The sequence below is a fragment of the Salvelinus sp. IW2-2015 genome, linkage group LG4q.1:29, assembly GCF_002910315.2.
Source record: "Salvelinus sp. IW2-2015 linkage group LG4q.1:29, ASM291031v2, whole genome shotgun sequence".
Lineage (NCBI taxonomy): Eukaryota > Metazoa > Chordata > Actinopteri > Salmoniformes > Salmonidae > Salvelinus > Salvelinus sp. IW2-2015.
The window spans coordinates 65,935,079-65,948,580 of record NC_036842.1 but is presented as its reverse complement, the minus strand read 5'-3'; the positions used below and the strand labels follow the sequence as shown (position 1 = coordinate 65,948,580).

Sequence of the window (13,502 nt, the reverse complement as noted above, 5' to 3'; positions counted from 1 at the left end):
AAAAAAAGAAAAAAGAGAAAAAGGAAAGATTTTTTTTGTCCCCCAATGCAGTTTGAACCATAGTCTGGCTTTTTTATGGCGGTTTTGGAGCAGTGTCTTCTTTTCCTTGCTGAGTGGCCTTTCAGTTATGTATATAGGACCGTTTTACTCTGGATATAGATACTTTTGTACCGGTTTCCTCCAGCATCTTCACAAGGTCCTTTGCTGTTGTTCTGGGATTGATTAGCACTTTTCGCACCAAAGTACGTTCATCTCTAGGAGACGAACACGTCACCTTACTGAGCGGTACGACGGCTGCGTGATCCTATGGTTGTTTAAACTTGCATACTATTGTTTGTACAGATGAATGTGGTACCTTCAGGCGTTTGGAAATTGCTCCCAATGATGAACTAGACTTGTGGAGGTCTACATTTTTTTCTGAGGTCTTGGCTGATATCTTTGATTTCCCATGATGTAAGCAAAGAGGCACTGAGTTTGAGTAGGCCTTGAAATACATCCACAGGTACACCTCCAATTGACTCAAATTATGTCAATTAGCCTATCAGAAGCTTCTAAAGCTATGACATTCATTTTATTGGAATTTCCAAGCCGTTTAAAGGCACAGTCAACTTAGTGTATGTAAACTTCTGACCCACTGGAATTGTGATACAGTGAATTATAAGTGAAACTAATGCTGTCTGTAAACAATTGTTGGAAAAATTACTTGTGTCATGCAGAAAGTAGATGTCCTAACCAACTTGCCAAAACTATAGTTTGTTAACAAGAAATTTGTGGAGTGGTTGAAAAATGAGTTTTACTGACTCCAACCTAAGTGTATGTAAACTTCCGACTTCAACTGTATGTGAGAGTGGATTCTCGGCCCTCACTAGCATGAAAACGAAATACTGGCACAGACTGTGTGGAAAATGATTTAAGCCTGAGACTCTCTCCAATACAACCCAACATTACAGAGTTATGTGCATCCTGTCAAGCACACCCTTTTCATTAACCTGTGGTAAGTTATTCACCATTTTCGATTAACAAATAAAGTTTAATATGTAAGATGGCTAACTAAAGAGCAAAATTATTGATTATTATTCATATTATATTATTATTTGTACCCTGGTCCTATAAGAGCTCTTTGTCACTTCCCACGAGCCGGGTTGTGACAAACTCACACTCATTCTTATGTTTAATAAATGTATCGTATTGTGTGTGTGTGTGGCAGGCTTACAATGATGGCAAAAAACATAATTTGAGAGTGCGCTGACCCTGGTGCTAGAGGGGGTACGCAGCTGGAGGTTAAAAGTTTGAAGGAGTACAGGACTATAAAAGGTTTGGGGACCACTGTTCTAATATAATTTGGGTTACGTAAGTAACCCTAATTTTTGATAACATATAAATAGTGACACAAATATTATAGAATGAGAGGCCAGACGTCTCACAGTGTCACGTTCCTGACCTTATTTTCCTTTGTTTAACTTTGTTTAGTTGGTCAGGACGTGAGCTGGGTGGGTAGTCTATGTTATGTGTTTCTATGTTGGGTTCAATGTGTTGCCTGATATGGTTCTCAATTAGGGGCAGGTGTTTGACGTTTCCCCTGATTGAGAACCATATTAAGGTAGGCTGTTCACACCGKTTGTTTGTGKGTGATTGTCTTCCGTGTCAGTGTTTGTTACCASACGGGACTGTTTCGTTTGTCTAGTCTGTTCCTGTTCGTGCGTTCTTCGTTTATATGTAAGTTCTCATGTTCAGGTCGGTCTACGTCGTTTATTGTTTTGTTTTGTTTTGTATTCAAGTGTTCTTCGTGTTCGTCGTCTTGTTTAAATAAATCAACATGTATTCAACCAACGCTGAGTTTTGGTCCGATCCCTACACCTCCTCTTCAGACGAAGAGGGGGAAATCAGCCGTTACACACAGGTGCAGTGTGACTCTGGTCAAAGCCATCATCTCTACTCCACCACATAGCAGAAGCTTTCGCAGATTAACCCCAGAAGCCACACTGCAGCTAGAGAAGCATGCATCTACAACTTCTGTCTTTTCACTTTATATCTGCTGTCAGTCCTCAGTATAACTCAAGTCACTTCACTTGACTTGGGGAGTGGTGAATAGATTAAACTTAATTGTGTGGTTCTTGTCCTACTCCAATTAAGTAACATAGTAGTAAACCTGAAAGTTAAGTGTGTCACATGATACATGGCCAGTCATTTCTTGCTATGACACAATGTCAGTTTAGCCCTCTGGTTTGTTTATCATGTGTACCATAGTGGCACTGCATTGGCTTTCTTTTCATCTGTAGAGAGCCTGTCAAAAAAACAGTCATAAATAAATACGTCTAAAGATAGGAGTGCACTGTTGATCCAACATGACTCAACACGAAAACAGCTCTAGTCAATTTCACATAGGCCATTTCACATAAGCCATTCCAACACAATGCTTTGTAGAAGCGAAGCTCGTAGATTTACTGTACATGGTGAATCAAAATATGGCCTGTGTCAATTTGGCTTTGGAGAAGTTATTTATGCTACTGCTGAGACTTTAAAAAGGCAAACTGATGGAAAATTATGAAATTAAGCAAATATGAGCGCTCTTATCAGAGGTGGGATTTTCTGTCATCAGAATAGAATGCTTTGAAAAACCAGCCTACAGGAGACCTCAAATGGCAACAGTCCAAATCAATACAGTATAGAGAGACACATGGATCAGAATGTACTTAAAACTCTAAAATATATCATTGTGATGATTAATAGCTTTAAAWGGGTAAGGTTATTATAAAACCTTAACTCAACTTACACTATGAAAACTTTCTCTAGTGTTTACCTCAAAAAATACAAATATACATTCAAAGTTGACTTGCACTCTTAACCCTGTGTGGGCCACTTAGACAGGTGAGGGGGAGAAAGAGACAGGGATGATAGTTGTGAAAGACGATTAACTGCAGATTGAGGCTGCCACTTTGGTTTAGGATCTTACTGCTGATTCTCCAGTATGGCCAGAGAAAGCTGAGGGGGTAAGGACACCTCCGTCTGACTGAGGGCTCGCAGGGGAAGGGCAAAGAAGACAGGAAGAGGCTGTCGATCCTTAAGCCGCTCTGCCCTGCTCAGCAGCACATGTGCTGAGTGGGCCGTATGGGGCTGCTTACTACCAGAGGTCACAGCCAAGGGCAGGACAGTTGAAAGGTCACTGTTAGCTGCTCCCTTAGACAAACAGTACGTTAGTGAGTGCTTCATTAGTGCTTCTGTGTTAGAAACAGTGTTTCTGGCCATCAGAGGTTAATAAGCCACTGTAGTTCAGGATATTGATATCAAGGTCAGAATGATAGGGGGCTAATTGTCAACAGAGTTGCTTTGCTGATATACTACAGTGACATAACAGGCAGATGTGATAAGAAAATATAGGCCTATAGGAAATAATGGTGTTTTTTCCGTTTGCTTTTCCAAGTACACATTAATCCTGGGTCGCACCACTGTACATTATTAGTATATACAGTTGAAGTCGGAAGTTTACATACACCTTAGCCAAATACATTTAAACTCAGTCTTTCACAATTACGGACATTTAATCCTAGTAAAAATTCCCTGTCTTGGGTCAGTTAGGATCACCACTTTATTTTAAGAATGTGAAATGTCAGAATAATAGTAGAGAATGATTTATTTCAGCTTTTATTTATTTTATCACATTCCCAGTGGGTCAGAAGTTTACATACACTAATTTAGTATTTGCTAGCATTGCCTTTAATTTGTTTAACTTGGGTCAAACGTTTTGGGTAGCCTTCTACAAGCTTCCCACAGTAAGTTGGGTGAATTGTGGCCCATTCTTCCTGACAGAGCTGGTGTAACTGAGTCAGGTTTGTAGGCCTCCTTGCTCGTACATGCTTTTTCAGTTCTGCCCACAAATGTTCTATAGGATTGAAGTCTGGGCTTTGTGATGGCCACTCCAATACCTTGACTTTGTTGTCCTTAAGCCATTTTGCCACAACTTTGGAAGTATGCTTGGGGTCATTGTCCATTTGGAAGACCCGTTTGCGACCAAGCTTTAACTTCCTGACTGATGTCGTCAGATGTTGCTTCAATATATCCACATAATTTTCCTGCCTCATGATGCCATCTATTGTGTGAAGTGCACCAGTCCCTCCTGCAGCAAAGCACACCCACAACATGATGCTGCCACTGCTTCACGGTTGGGATGGTGTTCTGCGACTTGCAAGCCTCCCCCTTTCTCCTCCAAACATAACGATGGTCATTATAGCCAAACAGTTCTATATTTGTTTCATCAGACCAGAGGACATTTCTCCAAAAAGTATGATCTTTGTCCCCATGTGCAGTTGCAAACCGTAGTCTGGCTTTTTATGGCAGTTTTGGAGCAGTGGCTTCTTCCTTACTGAGCGGCCTTTCAGGTTATGTCGATATCGGACCTGTTTCACTGTGGATATAGATACTTTTGTATCTGTTTCCTCCAGCATCTTCACATGGTCCTTTGCTGTTGTACTGGGATTCATTTGCACTTCTCGCACCAAAATATGTTCATCTCTAGGAGACAGAACGTGTCTCCTTCCTGAGCGGTATGACGGCTGCGTGGTCCCATGGTGTGTATACTTGCGTACTATTGTTTGTACAGATGAACGTGGTACCTTCAGGTGTTTGGAAATTGCTCCCAAGGATGAACCAGACTTGTGGAGGTCTACAATTTTTTGTCTGAGGTCTTGGCTGATTTCTTTTGATTTTCCCATGATGTCAAGCAAAGAGGCACTGAGTTTGAAGGTAGGCCTTGAAATACATCCACAGGTACACCTCCAATTGACTCAAAGATGTCAATTAGCCTATCAGATGCTTCTAAAGCCATGACATCATTTTATGGAATTTTCCAAGCTGTTTAAAGGCACAGTCAACTTAGTGTATGTAAACTTTTGAACCACTAGAACTGTGATACAGTGAATTATAAGTGAAATAATCTGTCTGTAAACAATTGTTGGAAAAATGACGTGTGTCATGCACAAAGTAGATGTCCTAACCGACTTGCCAAAACTATAGTTTGTTAACAAGAAATTTGTGGAGTGGTTAAAAAATGAGTTTTAATGACTCCAACCTGTAGTGTATGTAAACTTCTGACTTCAACTGTATATATTTATATATGAGTATATATACAGTACCAGACAAACAAACAAAACATCTCAATTGGGTTGAGGTCGGGTGATTGTGGAGGCCAGGTGAAGAAGAAGAGTGATGGAGTGCTGCATCAGATGACCTGGCCTCCACAATCACCCGACCTCAACCCAATTGAGATGGTTTGGGATGAGTTGGACCGCAGAGTGAAGGAAAAGCAGCCAACAAGTGCTCAGCATATGTGGGACCTCCTTCAAGACTGTTGGAAAAGCATTTCAGATGAAGTTGGTTGAGAGAATTCCAAGATGTGCAAAGCTGTCATCAAGGCAAAGGGTGGCTACTTTGAAGAATATAAAATATGTTTTGATTACTACATGATTACTACATGATTCCATATGTGTTATTTCATAGTTTTGATGTCTTCACTATTATTCTACAATGTAGAAATTTAGCAAAAATAAAGAAAAACCCTTGAATGAGTAGGTGTGTCCAAACTTTTGACTGGTACTGTGTGTTTGTGTGTGTGTGCATATATATATATATATATACACAAAAGGCTCATATATATATATATATATATATGAGCCTTTTCTTTAAAAATATATGTATTCTGCATAATAAGTGTTTGAATATGATTTGATAAATATTATAATTACATTAACTTGAAAACCACACTGCCTTGTAGGAAAGTAAGCCGTATTTATGAAGTGTATATGTGGTATACTAGCCTGTGCCAGGGCTGGTCCCTGATCCCCAGGCTAAAGGTTTGGAAGTCATCATCACAGCACGTTAAGGGCCTGCCTAATAAAGTTATAACTGTGCTGCATTAAAACATGATAGACGGTTTGATTTGGCACACTCCACAGAAACATATTTGCACAATAACACAGACTCAGTTTTGTGAGATTGAAGGAGAGAAAAAAACTAACAAGGAGCAAATATTGTGATACACATTTTAAATGATGATTTTGTATGTTTGTCAAACATGTCACTGGCTGGTATCCTGGGGTAACTAACGCATTTAGCATCAAAGGTGAGGCTCTGTGGCCCGGTGATGAGACGGGAGGCAGCCAGGGGTTTCTGGGTTTGGAGCTCAGCTCTCTGTTGGGTCGGATTGTGGGGTTGGGTAACCCCGCTAGGACACTGTGCATTCCTCTGGGTTACACAGCTATTCATGGTTTGGTCATTCTGGGATAGAAGAACTTCATTTATACCCTTTTATTTATTAAAGGTACTTAGAAGGCTTTCCTTTAGAACTGAGAGTCTAGTGAGTACACAAGCAAAATATGGCCTAAAACATTATCTGCAGGGCTCAAGATTCTGCATCCTGCCTCCAGGTCTCACGGGAGAATGTTGGAATCTCCAGTTCGATGATGGAGCTCCAAAAAACAATGAATCATGTTGCAGAGAGCATGCGCAAAGAGCTTTGTAACAAAAAAAACGAAGCAAAGTGGACATAGAGAACAAGTGTAGTTTCTCCCTGTTGTTGAACTGAGAAATATCTTTAACGTAATAGCCAAAGTGCCCTCACACCTAACATTGAGAAGAAGAGAGGACTTTCTACATAAGGTCACAGTCACACTAGGGAATAATGAGAGAGAAACAGTGAAACAACTACTGATATACACACATTCTTTGATGAAAAAAAGTTAATATCATGACCTTTGAAAATACTTGTTTTTTTTGTCTCGAGGTTGTGTAATACACAACCTTTCTTCTTTGCTTGTCTTCTTTGTTATTTTATCGATCTATCTAAAGAAGATGAAAACAGCTCATCATGTTAGCTACTGGTTCTTTTTAACAAACAATTAGTTAGTCTTGTAGAACTCTCAAACAAAGGCTATGTCATTTGCTATAAATCTGTGCCTGTGAGCCAGCTGCAGTTGACACAGTTCAACTCTCCAGTGTACTGTAGGGGAAGTGCTGTGCCTACAGTACACTGATGTAACATGGTGAACACTACAAAATCCATGTACAGCTAAAACTCATGTAACCAGATGGTCTTAATGATTTCCCCCCAATTTATATAAAGAGATTAACCAAAAGGACCAAATAAAACATAAAACATGAATGGAGATACATGGCAATTACAATCAAAAGTAAGTATATCAAACATAAAGAAACAGCAGAGTAAATAAACAGGTAAACAAGAAAGAGGGGGAAAAGAACATGTGGCTCACCCAACTATCAAAGCAGTGATAACCTCTTTATCGGACCAAGAATATCCAGCTCCTGTCTGTCTGTCTCTTCTTTTAGCCTTCAATGCTTCCCTCACTTGCGTTAAGCTTCCTGCAGATTTCTCCTCCTTGGGAAAAATGTCCTGGGAGGGGGAGAGGAGAGAAAGTGTTTCGCTCAGTGATTCAGAGGCATGGTGTAAACGGCAGCATTCTTTTTCTGACAACCAGCGTTAATTGCAGATCAGACTCGCCCACACACTCCACATTTCTCCTGTGTGTCTCCTGGAAGGAGCTGAGACCAGACTGTGATATTCTGGTGCTATGAAGAGGAGTGTTGTGGGAGACCCTCCAGACCCACACTTATCGCACCAATCACCACCTCAGAACTTATCCCTTTTACCTGGGTCAACTTTCTCCACTCAAACCAAAGGCTGTATTTACACATCTATCGATGTATAGAGAGACATTTAGGCATAAACACACCCATGATRTAATATGGTAAAAGTAAAATTCATTTGACCTGATAAAGGTCAAATTCATTTGATAACTTGCTCTACTGCACCCTGAAATAATACTAGAGCGTAAAAATGCAGCTTATGTTGCAGTAGACGATTACAGACAAGTATATCCTATGAGTGATTGCAGTATCATATTGCATGTTCTTAAATAAGTTTACTCTACTTCAACACAACACTTTTCTGTAAGATGGGGCGAAGCTGTCTGACTTGCTATATGCAACTCATCCACACCCTAGACATAAGAGGTCACATGAAGTGCATCAGGAGCAACAGGGCCTCATTATTGGTTAAGCCTTGGGCGTCTCAGAACCTAACGTCGGCGGATTGGAGGGTGCTTTGCTCTGCTGCATTAATAGCCGCTATCGGTCTGCTGGGTAAGTAATGTAAATGCAATGGGGGGGGGGGACTCCTCCAGAGGGGACCAAAATAGATACTCAATAAAAATACACACAGATATGCCTTTATATTGCTGCCAAGACGGCTGTCCCTGAAAAACTTTGCTATTTTCATTTAGTGCCAAGCCAGGAATACCTCATGGTTGGGGAAAATGTTAGACATTTATCAGTCAGTCTCGGCCAAACACACTCTTTACCTTCATCTGGATTTATAAACAATGGGGTTAAGTGAAGACGCCATAAACGTTTGTCCTTAAACTGACTGAGACAGTTAATTATCTACTATACTAAGGACAGGTTTATTATTTTACTTTCTCAGTTTGTGAGTTTACAAAACACTATGTTTCATTAACAAGTTCAAAATGTACAATTGGTACAAACAAAAAAATCTCAATTTACACTGACAGGTACAATATGGCGTGTGGACTTAACAAATATGTTAAATGAGCAGAGTGTAATTTATTATGTTGAACGTTCACTTACTGGTAACTATTTATGGTCATTTTCAATGGCAGATAAATTATCAAAACAAATCAATGCCTAATTCCTACTTGTTAGAAATCTGTCAGTAGAGCAGACACACATGTTGAGGTCATTCTCCTAACTATTCACCATAACCTGACTGCCTCCCATCAAGCTTGTAATTAGATATGAAAACCTACAAACAGGTGCAGGGACTTATTCCATTGTGGAGTGTTGCTGTATAATTTAGTTTATTCTTCACTCAGAGGAAGCTTAATTCAGCCAGGAGTGAGCGACAAAACCTACATTCAGATTACATGTATAGGCATGTCCTACACAACATAGATTTTCACCTTAGTCGTGCAATCAATATCAGGAGAGTAGAGAGACAATGGTGGAAAACATACATTTCTCCACAGCAGAGGTGTAAATGCAAAGTGGCCATTAGCTGACCAGAACCATATACATTTCAGGACTTCAATACAAAGCATATTACTAATAAACTGACACTTGCAAAATGGATACTCTTTGATTATAACAATGTCATTGCATGCTTAGGCTACTAGTTGGTATTGTGTCACCTATTAAAATAAGAAAATCTACAGGTCCACAACCAAGAAAATGCATTCGAGTTTACAGTGACAGCAGTAGCCTATGGAATGGATATAGGCAATATCCCTACTTTTAATCGCACAATCTTTAGTGGTTCAGACATCTAAATCAGCTGGCCATTATAGTGTACGTCATGCAATTATAGTATGCAAAGAAAATGATAATGGTTTTCAGAGCAATCCATGTATTCAAAAGCCAAACAGTCATTTGATAGCATGTAGACTATGGTGATGATGTGATGGCATTTATGTGAATGTAAAATAAATGTTTAATGTCGGTAATACAAAACAAAGTTCAATTGTATTAGCAAAGGTATGCCTCCCGTTGTCTGAGAAGTCCCCGACACTGACTGTCAAATGATATTGCGCGCTCTATGATAGCTTATTGTAGCCACTGTAAATAAGTTCCAGTAAAGTCATAGCCATTAGTAATTCAAGACTATTGATAAAAGCTATTGTTCTAAGAAATATCCTTAAAATGACAGACTCCGAAAAAGTTTATAAAATTAACCGTAAACTATCCAATTAAATAAGATAGAGATAGCGGAACTCTTCACTTAGTCTATTGGGTCAATAAGTACAAAGACGCACGTTCATACGATCGATATGAATATTAAATAACTGTAGCCTTTTCATAGCATAGATATAAAAATGTTTTTATCCAGCATAGACACAGAAACTGACATAATATAATAGCGCTACAGTATGGGATGGCTTTTCACTCTACGTCTCCCTCTTGCGCTTTCTCTCTCACGCGAGTGCAATATTGTTGCTATTTTTATTACTCACCTTGTCTCTCAAGTCCCTCGCTGTATATAGATACTCTATATCAGAGCCTCCAATGGATACCGTGAGCGTGGAACATTAACGTAATTTCAGTCACATTTACACACAACTGCTATTTTAGGGAGCAGCCAAACTCAGTAGAGCCAGTTTCTTGTCAGTGAGACTCCTCCCCTTATCTGACGAACACCAGACGAGTTAGAAATCAACCTCCTCCCGCTCATGTCTATCGTTACAAAAACTATACCCAAACTTGTTTAACTTTCATCGTAGGATACCTATATATCTTGATAAATATGACTTTTACAGTGAAATAGAATGTCAAAATGACAGTGCGCGAAGGCATGATATAGGCTATCTGATGACATGATTAGTAAGATGTGCTCTATGTTACTCAAATAGGCCGAGCCTATGTATGCTATTGACAGTTTGGTAAACTTTATATGGTTTGTATCAAATTTACAATGATAATAACATAGTAATTGCATTCTTGCTACATGATGCTTGGAAGTCTTGGTGTCAACATAGCACCCCTGCCCTTGTATTCCATTGTCAAGTTTTAACTCTGCTACATCTGTGTCTGAGCTACAGGCAAGTAAGTTAGTGAGACATAGGAAGTGTAATACAACAATGTAGGCTATCTTACAGTGATTGACAGTGTAAATGTGGCAGCAACTACACTCAAATTCATTCAAATTATGATATAAATTGAAATCTCAGCAATAAAATTCTGCTAATTATGATTATTGGCTTCTTTCACTTCACTCCCTACGATTGACGTCATATCTCTCAAAGACAACAGCAACTCAGGAACATTGATTTTGAAAGGACATGTTTCTGATCCAATTGAAATACTCAGCGGCTGGTCAGTAACCAATTACAGAAGGGAGGTGGGATCTGAATAGCTGGCATGTGGCAAAGTCACGTGTAAGTGCAGGATCTGAGGAAGAGGAGTGGTGCGGGGCTCACATTGTTTTTCCCAGGATTTAAAGGAACAGGTGCATGTGGAAATAAAGTAACGCTATTGTAACTTGACAATTTGTGATGAGATTTTGCATTTGCACCTTACCAGAATGGGTKTAGGAAACATCTATACAATAAATAAATGATCTGGCATTATTTCCATCAATGTGCACAGTCTGCACACACTGTTATGAGCTGGTTAACACAATCATCAGTTTCATAAGCCATTATGAATTATTCAATGTTTATAAAACCTTTATACATGATTACAAGTTACAAATAATTAAGTTCTTATTTATTAGTAAGTTAGGATATTCATAGTTTAGAGATTTAGTATAGTTTTTTGAAGACTATTCATGAATGTTATAGTGTTACCCATGAGGTTAAAAAAAATATTTWAAAAAATAACATTTGGATGTCCATTGCTATCACTCATTAGATGAACAACCCTCAATGTATTTGGGGTATCAAATTCTTGCTCTTCTTTAAAATGACTGTATACAGGAATCAGGAAAATACTGGCCTTATGTCAGACTAGTGTGTGTGTTAGGAGCACAAGTGAGCAGCACCAAGTGACTGCATGGAAACAGGGTGTGTACACTACACAGTAGACCTGCCTCTACAGACACAGAGTTACATCCCAGGCATGTTCGATCTCCAAAATCCAGCAACTGTCACAGTAATGAATCCTTCAAATTAAGCTCTCCTTAATCCCACATTAGATTGTTCCTATGGCTGTACTATCATTGATTTTAGTGGGTTTATTAATCCCTTTCTGTAGCTCTACTTTGGTCCTGACAAAGCACAAGCCATCTGCAAAAATAGTCCTGCCAGGGCGAGGCATATTCTGCAGATCTGTTTCACAAACACTTGTTAGCCAAGGGTCCACTGAAAACCTCACCATGTTCCCCTGAAAACCACCCCATGTACCCTTGACAACCTTCCCTTATAACCCTGAAAACCTCCCCATGTACCTCTGACAACCATCCCATATAACCCTGAAAATCTCCCCATACCTGAAAACCTCCCCATATACAGTACCCCTGAAAACCTACCTATATACCCCTGTCAACCTCCCCATGTACCCCTGAAAACCTACCTATATACCCCTGTCAACCTCCCCATGTACCCCTAAAAACCTTCCCATGTACCCCTGTCAACCTCCCCATGTACCCCTGTCAACCTCCCCATGTACCCCTAAAAACCTTCCCATGTACCCCTGTCAACCTCCCCATGTACCCCTGAAAACCTTCCCATGTACCCCTGAAAACCTCACCATATACACAGTTACTGGTGATATTAATGAAGAAAAGGTGTATTCCTCCATGGCCCCAGCTTGATAAGAAAGCATATAGAACTGTTGGCAGATATTTTAGTTCATTTCTCTACCATAAGCCGCCTCCAACGACATTTCAGAGAATTTGGCAGTACTTCCAACCAGCCTCACAACCGCAGACCAGGACCAGCCCAGGACCTCCACATCCATCTTTTTCATCTGCGGAATTGTCTGAGACCAGCCACTCAGGCAGCTGATGAAACTGAGGAGTATTTCTGTCTGTAATAAAGCCTTTTAGTGGAGAAAAACRAATTCTGATTGGCTGGGCCTGGCTTCCAGTGGGTGGGCATGGCTTCCAAGTGGGTGGGCCTATGACCTCCCAGGCCCACCYATGGCTGCGCCCCTGCCCAGTAATGTGAAATCCATAGATTAGGGCCTGATTAATTTATTTCAATTGACTGATTTCATTATATGAACTGTAACTCTGTACAATCGTTGTGTTCATATTTTTGTTCAGCATAATTTACAAAAAGTTTTGTTGACCTCAAAGGTATTAGAAAACTAAGTTTGTGTAAGTGGATTTGTATATTTTTGTATGTACTCTATAAGAGTGTGTTTATGCTATAACATGCTATAGACTTTCACAGTGTGTTCATGCAATAACATGTTATAACAATTGATTTAACTACGCATATCACCAATTTCAAATCGTTTTTTCTTTGATTCTATAAATATCATCAACCAGGTTATAAATCCTTAACACATCAACTAAGATTTACAGAACTGTGTGAAGTCACAGTTCAGCATTTCAACACATGATTGAGGCATAACAATAAATATAACTAACGTATGATCACCATGTTTGTGAGTTAGAGTTTCATGGGAATGACCTCTCAGTAGAAAGAGCTGTTGCTCACCCATCATTGCTTTCATCACCTACTAAATAGTACTGTTGCATCCACATCAATGCTCCTTGCTTGGGTAACACTTCTCATATCCAACCTTCCTCTTCCATAAGTCAAGACAAAGATGCCACTCATGACACCCCCCACCCTTTGTGTAACACAAAGGCCTATGTCACTGTGTGTCTCACCTGTTTGAGTTGTTGCACAAATGCCTTCACAGAACCTGCTGTAAAGGGTCTTCAGGTTTTTTCCTGCAAGGATTCACTTTCTATTTCTCTTGTTTCCTCTCTTTATCTTTTGGTCTTTCTTCTTTGTATCACTCGTTCTCTC

At 39.7% G+C, this 13,502-nt stretch overlaps 3 protein-coding genes across 11 annotated transcripts in view; all 3 read right to left on the bottom strand.

Annotated features, from left to right (window-relative positions):
- The window catches only part of LOC111962399 (myocyte-specific enhancer factor 2A-like), a 95,322-nt gene extending 87,971 nt beyond the window's left edge, over positions 1-7,351 (bottom strand). For all 3 annotated transcript variants that reach the window (XM_070443047.1, XM_023985465.2, XM_023985466.2), the window contains exon 1: positions 7,263-7,351. The gene's annotated coding sequence lies outside the window, so the exon portion shown is untranslated. The remainder of the gene's footprint in view (positions 1-7,262) is intronic.
- Positions 1-7,353, bottom strand: part of LOC111962398 (myocyte-specific enhancer factor 2A-like) — a 315,332-nt gene extending 307,979 nt beyond the window's left edge. For all 7 annotated transcript variants that reach the window (XM_023985464.2, XM_070443042.1, XM_070443043.1 and 4 more), the window contains exon 1: positions 7,263-7,353. The gene's annotated coding sequence lies outside the window, so the exon portion shown is untranslated. The remainder of the gene's footprint in view (positions 1-7,262) is intronic.
- Positions 1-13,502, bottom strand: part of LOC111962393 (synemin, intermediate filament protein) — a 244,348-nt gene that overhangs the window by 142,075 nt on the left and 88,771 nt on the right. The window lies entirely within an intron of this gene.